General features: G+C 37.9%; 2 non-coding genes across 2 annotated transcripts; both read left to right on the top strand.

Moving 5' to 3' along the window:
* The first annotated feature begins 5,990 nt into the window (after window positions 1-5,990).
* Window positions 5,991-6,063, top strand: Trnar-acg. Its single transcript has one exon. It is a non-coding gene; the product is annotated as a tRNA-Arg (tRNA).
* Window positions 6,064-6,727: 664 nt separating this feature from the next.
* On the top strand, window positions 6,728-6,800 carry Trnar-acg. The gene has a single exon. It is a non-coding gene; the product is annotated as a tRNA-Arg (tRNA).
* The last annotated feature ends 2,577 nt before the right edge of the window (window positions 6,801-9,377 follow it).

The raw sequence follows: 9,377 nt of genomic DNA, 5'->3' as shown, positions 1-9,377 counted from the left end.
TCGGTCAGGAGACTGGCAAGCAAAAAGAACGAATACTTTATGGACTGCTAAAGGAGAAACCCAGAGGGTCATTGCCAACCATAACCCTCCTGGGCGCAGAACATATTACACGTGATGGACGGTGATCCTGGACCCCAATGCAGGCGCCGGCTTCGCAGCAAGGGATGCAAAAATCCTAGAGGGGTAAACAGACAACGCCTCCTCACTCAGGCAGAGGCAGTGCCTATCATGGAGCACTGATCACGCGTCCGTGAGGGAAGGGACACGTGGTCATAAACACTACCCAAAGGAGCCGTCGACTGTCTCAGCAGCGTCACCCACTGACAATATCTTACCTTCTGATACCATCCTCACAAGAGACACAGAGTTCTTGCACAGGCTAGAAGAATCATCATAAACTGGGTTCCAGCCACATAGGGATCAGAGCAGAGCTGCGACAGAATAGCGAAGTGGCAGGTGTAGCCCCCCTAATCCCAAGATAATACCATTCAGAGCCCGAAAATATAGGAGAAGTGACGGATGACGGCCACCTCCTCCTCCGAGCTCACAGAGAGGAAACGAGGATCCTCCCCCTCGGCAGCCTGGTTACTAAGAGCCACAGGCTAGAACCACTGGCACCTCTGAATAAACAACAGAGTACCGAAGCATTATGCACAGAATGCGCCTAGGTACAACTGTGCATGGCAGCTCTACAGACCATAGAACGTGAAGAAATGGTGTACAGCATGCGGCGAACCGAACGCCGCACTTGTACTTACTTAGAGAATGCTGTGCACACGCAATTCCTAAGACAAAGCCCGCAGAACACAGCCGTCGTGTGGTAAAGATGAATGCAGATGCTTTACACCACGGCTACAGAGCGGCTGCTGCAATCCCACCGCCACGGTAACGCACCGAGTATCAGACAAACAAAGAGACAGCCATAAAAAAGGGACACAGGCCGGGCCATAGTGAAAGGGCCCGGGGCCGAAGCCAGAACTTAGCAAATCTCAAGCAAGCAAGCAAGAACACAGGTGGCCAGAACACTCAAACTCACCGGAAAACATAATATCCTACCCATTACGCACCATAAAACACGAGCTCATAATCATCCGCCAATCATGTTTTAAGGCTATAAAAAAAAAAAAAAAATAAACAAAAAAAATAACAAAACAGAAGTCACCCTCAGAAATCCCCAAAAGGAATTGGGCTGATCCGAGAATGCATAGCAACGGCAATTCAATTGACAAGGCGAAGGCGGCCATCGGCTCGTGCCAGCTCACATGCGTGCGGCGCGGATCAGCCAGTCACTGGGGAGAGAGGGCTGGCCACCTTGGCGTCGCTCAAGGGTATAAATTCGGCGGCGCTGTTACCACGGCTCGTCACTTTGCCCGCCTCGGCCCGCCTAGTGGTCATAGGATCAGCGCTGCCGAACTGTAAACGGAGTGGCGCCAAGGACTGAACATCTTACAAACTTGCTACGGACTCTGACTCTGCTTGTCATTATGCAAGTGCACTCGTGCAATTGCATAAGGCAGACACGCGAGTCAGAGGACGAGCAGGATGGAGATGTTCTATGGAAAAAGGGAGAAAAAAATAATACTCCTAAAAAAAAAAAAATCGCCTACACAATTATTTTATGTTCTATGTTTATGTTATGTTCCTGCTATGTTCCCGTTATGTTCTATGTTTCGTGTTTTTTGTTTGTTTGTTTGTTTGTTTGTTTTGTTCCTGTCATGTTCCTTTTGTTTTGTCACTTTACTTTTCGTTCGTTCGTCCTTTTTTTGTTTTTCGTTCACTTTCGTTTTGATGTTAACTCTTCTTGTTTTTGCTTGCCTGCTTGCTTGTTTGCCTCGCCACTTATCTCATCATCTTATCTCCATTATTATGTTATGTTTTTTCTGCTCTCCATTGGTCCCCTCCCTCTTGAAAGTCAGACCCTGTTGTCACAGCATTCAATCCCCCCACATATGAATATCTAAACACTTGATCCGGTTCTCTAAGCAGATATCCTAACATTGTTTTCTCATCACTCACATCAACTCGTCCCACATCTCACTTCACCCGCTTTCCTCCTGTCTCTGTCTAGCTTTACTTCCCCTTCATCACCCATTACTTCACGTTTTTGTACTACATTCTATATCTCTCGACCAGCCCTGGAACTCCCAACTGCTTTCTTCTTTTTTTGCATTAGTTTTTCTTGTTACAGCATTTAAAAAAAAAAATAATAATAATAATAATAAAATGAAATAAAAAGTTAACAGTTGTCTGTAGTCATGTAGCCATTAACTTTAATTTACCTTATCTTAAGCCTAATCACTAATTGCTAATCGTTTCTCGTTAATTAAGTAGCTATAAAAAAATAAATAAACAGAAAATAAACAAAATAATTCCTTTAATCCTTTCTCTTAGTTCCATTAACCTAGTTACTCTAAAAATAAATATTAATAATAAAACGTAAATAAACTAAAATATATAAACAAATAAATATATATATGATTATATATATATTTATTATAAAAAGAAAAAGAAGTGTTTACTTTAACATATCAATTTTATTAATAACATTTGCCAACACAGCAGCAAAACATAAATATAAAATCAAAACAATTACTTCCTCCCCCCCCCCCTCGATATTCCAGACATGAACCAGAGATAAAGAAACAAACCACGCTAGGGGTTTCGCCCCCTGCTTTTTCTAACCTCTAACTTCCTTATAATTTCAACACTTTACCTTCTTACCCCACCTCCTTGGATTTCTTCACCTCTTTACTTCATTAATCGCATTAATCGCGGGAGCTGGCGGGGAGAGACAGCTGTAGGATGCCACCTGACAGCTTGGCAATGGCATCTTTGCTACAAGTGCATATAGGCGGGCATAGATTTTTTAATTAACTTTTAATAAATCTCAATAAATCATGTAGATAATTCATGTATTGGTATACACACACACATATATACATATATTTTTTTCCCTCTCTCATGATCTCACAACGGAATGATACTCGCAAGTAAGGTAGTAGGGACTTGCGGGGTACTCCTGCCTAACCACCTCATTCACTCTGACCATCACATGCGCAAGTGTGCAAACGCGAATTTGTAGTTAAACTTTTTTTTTTTTATTGCCTTGCGTCGTACACCATTTACAGTGATAAAAATGCAACCTACGATGTCAAGATACCAGGGAGCTATAAAGAGAATAAATATTTTCTTGTGAATATCAAGGCACCTTTTCATAACGTAGTTTAGGACTCGAGAAGCTATTACAATAAAATAAAGTACAGTGTGTTACTATTGCTGATTTATTCGAAATGATAGTATAACGATAATCCGCGTATAGCACTTATTATTATGTTTAATTGTGATGTTGCGCTCCGCGAGCGTCACTTGGGGACGAGTTTGTCTTGGTGGAGAGTGCCGAAAGAGCGCGGTATGAATGTACGCTCATGGATAACTTTGACAATATTAAAGCAAAATATCATACATAGGCATTTGCTTTACTTAGCACATTGATCCATATGCTTAACAGTACTATTCAGTTATCCATGACATAACTTTATGGATGAGAGAACGGCACGAAATTAAAAGAAAATATACGATATGTTACCGATTATTGTGTATGAAAATTGGTTGACAATACGCAATTATATTTTTCGTCAAGAAATGGATTGATAGATAATCAACACCAGTTGATTACTGTATGTTCTATATACTTCTTCTAGCATACAGTGATTGAATGTATATATTGAGAATCCCCCCCCCCTGAAAAAAAATATATAAAATAAAATATAAATGAAAAAATTCTGAAATATCTGATGCAGTTACATCTGAAAATTGTTACATTATGAAAATGACCTATTGGGTATGAATAAATGCATTTATAAAATTAATTCTCATCTGTTCAACGAATATGGCGAACTTTGGGTACCAATACTAAGTAGACAAAATGGTTGATTACTCAACAGAAAAGATACTTAAAAAAAAAATCTGATAAAATCCTATTCAGGGACCCCCTTGTCCAGTCACTGTCCAGTCTTCGATCCAGTTCATATTTCCTTGTTCCTACTTCTCAACTTGGATGGAAACAAGCGCCCCCTTTCGGTAGGGCACACACGTGGAATTAAAGACGGTGCAGAAAAACAGAAGAACTTCATGTTTAACTCAAGAGGGAGAATAAGGGGTCAATCAAGGTGAAAACAGCCTTTAAGTAACACTAGTGATGCTGTATCAATTCAGTGAGATAGAATTGACTGTGTCTATTTATTAATAACACTTCATAGCCGTTTCGAATGACATCTCGTACACAGATGTAATGCAACCAGTTTTAAGGTGTTCAGTATTTCAGCAGGAAAATACTTTTGACCATGAGTGTATTGGCTTGTATTTCATATGTGTGTGGCCATCTGCTAGTTTAAAAATTATGGTATAGAATTTGAACAGTTTATAAGAGAACAAATTGTAAAAAGATGATAGAAGAAAATTTTAACTGACAGCCTACGTGAGTATTAGCGTGTATTTAAAACTTTGACTACGGATCAGAAGATTCCAGGTTCAAATCTTGGCAAGGTGGTGTGTCATTGACTAATGAACGCCTTTAGTATGAGTGTACTGGACCTTGATATTCATTTATATGTTATTACTCTTACCAGACAATTGTTCCTTAGGAATGGTTATAAAGTATATGGACAACAGAAAGGGAAACGGGATTCTAGAACTACAATGGAAACAACTACAACAATAGACACAATAGACAGTTTCCGTTTCTGTGTCACTTTGTAAGGCCCCGTTTCTGAAATAATGAGGTGTTGATAACCAAGACTGCAAATCAAAAGACTGAATTAGAATTTTAGTAATACATGAGCACCTTTCTTGGAAGATGCTGCTCAACTGCAACATGTGACAGCATACTGAACTTCATCTTCAAAGGCAGACAAGGTCGAGTGATATAATATATATATATATATATATATATATATATATATATATATATATATATATATATATTACAATATATAATATATATATATATATACATATATATAATATATAATATATATATATATATATATATATATATATGTATATATATATAATGTTAATGCCGATTGTATACGACAATTAATGAAAACATATCATTGGTAACTGGGTCAAGATAATTCTTTGTATTCGTTAATGGAAAAATCACTTTCATTATAATCAATTGTAAATGATCAGTCATAAATAAGTTCAGTTATCAACTTAAGCCAGGAATTCAACACTGTTTTCTCTATTTCATTTTGCATAGTGAGGTGACCGACTACCCGCCCCCCCCCCCATCCCTTAAGTGTTGCGCATAGGGGTGGTACTTACAAAGAATGAATAAATGATTATCTATAACTTTTCTTCTAAAAAAAAACATATTTAATACATAATACAAAATACAGTAACCAAAATTTCCATTATGCAGACTGCAGCTTACAGCTGGTACACGAAAGCAATGTAGTATAGATGGTGCACGGTCATTTAACCATTAGATGACAAGACATTTGTTTTAAAAAAATCACGGCCGCAGTAATCGTCGGAAAATAATGTTTTGGACAGACTTCGAATTTTCTGAGTCTTTTCACTTCTGATCCATATTATATTATTACTTTTTAAAATGATTATTACGTCTCATCGTCCATAGATTTGAAGAAAATTAAAGCACGCCCTTATCATCATTTATAATGAAGTTCATAGTAGTCATGCTGGTATATTAGTTTAATGTTGCAAGACTTAATTAAGAATGAATATACATAAATTACACATATTGTACTGTACGGTCATCATATGAATCCTTTCTTGAGCGCTTAAATAATACTCTCCATTTGGATGAGGCGTTTCGGGGCATTGGTCTACAGTTGAGGAAGCAACTTGAAATGTAGTCTTACTAGTTATACAACCTTAAATCAATTAAGTAGTGAAATATCATTATATGTGGTCGTTGGCTAGATTAATTAATTACATTTTGAGAAACTCCATTATTAAAAGAAGGCCTTGTGGCGCAACGGATAACGCGTCTGACTACGGATCAGAAGATTCCAGGTTCGAATCCTGGCAAGGTCGTGTATCCTTATATGTAAATAATGCCTTTAATGTATTTGCTAGGCAGCAGCATATACACTCCGTCAAGCGTTACGGTCGTTCGTCGTTCGTTTGAGATTTGCGAAGATCTGGTTTCGCCCGGGCCTTCATACATATGGCCCGGCCTGTGTTGTGTTACAGTTTTAGCTTATAAGCAAAATAATGCTGTATTTTAAAGTAAAAGCACGGTCAGGCTTGAAATGGTGAATCCTAGACCAAGGGTTTGTTTGATGTTTTCGCCCAGACCTGGGAAGTTACCCTTGGCCAAAGGCTGCCCCGGGAAGTGTTGTGGCGGCGGTCATGCTGGTATATTAGTCCAATGATGCGAGACTTAATTAAGAATATATACAAATTACATAGATTGGACTGCACTGTCATCACAGGAATCCTTTAGTGAACACTCATATAACGCTGTCCAGTTGGATAAGGTTTTTTGGGGCATTAGTGTGCGTTTGAGAAAAGAACTTGGCATTTACTATTCATACAACCCTAAATCAACTGATTAGTAAAACTTCATTACATGTGGTCGTTGGCTAGCTTGATTTGTTAGAAATAACTTGGCCGCTGAGACAGAATTACAGGAGATTGGAGACGAGTTGTGGGTCAAAGATTCATACAGTATTCATATATTAGTCGTTTTAAGAAAGGCCTTGTGGCGCAACGGATAACGCGTCTGACTACGGATCAGAAGATTCCAGGTTCGAATCCTGGCAAGGTCGTGTATCCTTATATGTAAATATTGCCTTTGATCTTTAGGGCGCAGCATGTACACTCCCTCAACTGTTACGATTTGGCTTAAAGCCATAATTAGCGCTCTATTTGTTGTGTTTTAAATAAAAGCACGTTCAGGCTAGAAATGGCGAATTCTAGACCAAGGGCTTGTATGATGTTTTCGCCTAGATCTAGCCACTTATCCTGGGCCATTTGCCTGGGCCAAAGGCTGCCCCGGGCGATGCTGCGGCGGTGGTAGCGTGTTCCCTGGGCCTCCAACTCTGGGCGGTCGGAGTAGCTGACAAGCTACAGTACTGTTGAGTTTAAAATATGTGTTTATATAAAACATACAGAAAAAGTAGACGAAGATAAATTTTTCTATTGCTTTCAATGATATACTGAAAAGAAAAATAATGGATACGAAAATACAACATACTTAATTATGCGCATAAGCACTTGCTTGACTTTAGTCATTTACATCATTTGTTTACATTATAACACGTGGCTGCTTTGCCGAAACAGAAATATGAAATATAATGTAAGCACTGTGCATTAAAATTAAGTTTAGGCACTGACATAAACACGAGATACATATCTGAAAATTATTTTTTCTAATTAGGAATTGCAACATTTCACGTTTCCATGCTTACTGGTCGATAGAACATTATTGCAAAAACAACTGTATCTTTCTAAGTCTACGAACTTTAAGAACATTTAGTCTTGTATTTTTCTTTTTAAACATTTGCTATTAATGTAGAGCGAAAGCAATAACGGTGATTAGCTTTAATTACTTGGCTATTAGTTTTAGTTATTCTAAATCATACTCGTCTGATATCCACAATGGCAAGAGGCTATTCGAGAGACCTTTAGAAGAAAGTACCCAGATAACTTTCCTAGCATATAACAGGACACGTGAATAGAAAGCATCACTGATAAAATTTGGAAGGACAGAGGCGAGGGCAGGCGTTTCTGACTTGTTCAAATTCATATCTGTTATCAATATTGTTGATGTTAATGCTGTAATGAACCCTCTCATTCTGCAACCCTCGCCGCAAGCATCCTACAATATCTCTCGCTCCCGCGGATTTGTCGCTCAAGTCGCGTCTTCGTTCGTGTGCGGTTTTATCTTTTTGTCGTCTTTTCTTTCGTTCTTTCTTTACGTGTGTCTTTGGTTCGTTTTGTGCTTTTGTTTTTAGTCTGCCTGATTGTCATTCTCTGTCTTTTGTCTTTTACTACTTCTATCATAAGTTACTTAGTTTGCTTGCTGACTCATCATGGAGTCAAGGTACGACATCTTTTCAAATGTATTTCTGGTCACCATTTTTTTTCTTAATTTATGTTATGACGTCCTTCCTGTTATTTTAAAACTGAAATCTGAATTTATTTAATATTATTATTTAATTTTGCTAATGACGTTACAGAGTGTATAGATATGACCTAGTTTACCGCCAAAGACAGTCGGTCTGTAGCAGTCAGTGTGTATTATTGCCCCTCTTTTCGACCCGAGAACACCGGGTGACATTGCTCCAGCCACACAAAGAAAAGTGAATTCTTGGGAGAGCCTGATGTTTTTATCTTTCTAGGAGCTGGACGTGATCTCTATTTCTTATAAGAAAAGATGTACACTTAGTGATGCCTTGCGATTTTATTTCAATGGTTTTACTTTGAACTATTTTTTTTTTCACTTTCCCCTCAGGACTTGGCTTTTATTTTTGTGCTTGTTTTTATTTTTCTGTGCCTTTGTTTACATTTAGCCTTTGCCATTCTTTACTTTCCTTCGAGATGCACCGTCAGTGCCTCTTTGCCGACGTGTTTTAGATATTTTTTTTATTAATTAAAGGCCTTTTACCTGATGGTCATCTAAGACTCCTTTTTTCAGCATTTAATGTAAGCCTTAAGCACTTCATTTTGAAGTTGCTTTTATTTGTTCACGGCAGTTTTAAAATACCTGTAGGGACCTTTTTGTATTTTGTATTTGTTTTTCTAGGTTTTATATATATATATATATATATATATTTTTTTTTTTTTTTTTTTTTTTTTTTTTTTTTTTTGCCAATGTTTAATTTAAATGAAAATTAAGGAGATACACACAGGAACTTGACCCCAAGTAGCTCTCATGCAGATCGCCCCCCCCCCCGCTACCACACCTCAGGAGAATCTGTACATGAGGGGATATTTCAGGTACAGTCCCTTCCTAGCATAAAGGGAAAGGAGTCAAATGTGCGGGACCCTGGCACTTAGCTGATACACCACAATGCGATCCCATTCAGAAACGTAATTGTTTACTAACACTGGAACGGAACATAAGGATAGTTTTCTTTTTTTCTTATCTGATATCTTGTGTTTATAGCTACACGCTTTTTTTTTATGTCTTCGTTTAATTAAGCAAACCAAATAATCAGGAGTATTCAGTAGCAATATCCAGGACTTGGGTGGTATCATATAATAATTACAAAATAAACTAGTTTTGTACTGGGAAATCTATTTAGTATAGTTACACGATTGAAGCCACATATAAAATCTTGACAATACAGTGATTACATATATGATGTCAAGAACTAAAACATCGAAGTTGTGAAGGTGTA

The sequence above is a fragment of the Penaeus monodon genome, chromosome 10 (assembly GCF_015228065.2).
Source record: "Penaeus monodon isolate SGIC_2016 chromosome 10, NSTDA_Pmon_1, whole genome shotgun sequence".
Lineage (NCBI taxonomy): Eukaryota > Metazoa > Arthropoda > Malacostraca > Decapoda > Penaeidae > Penaeus > Penaeus monodon.
Note: the sequence above shows the minus strand (reverse complement) of the source record. Positions and strands in the feature narration are given on the sequence as shown.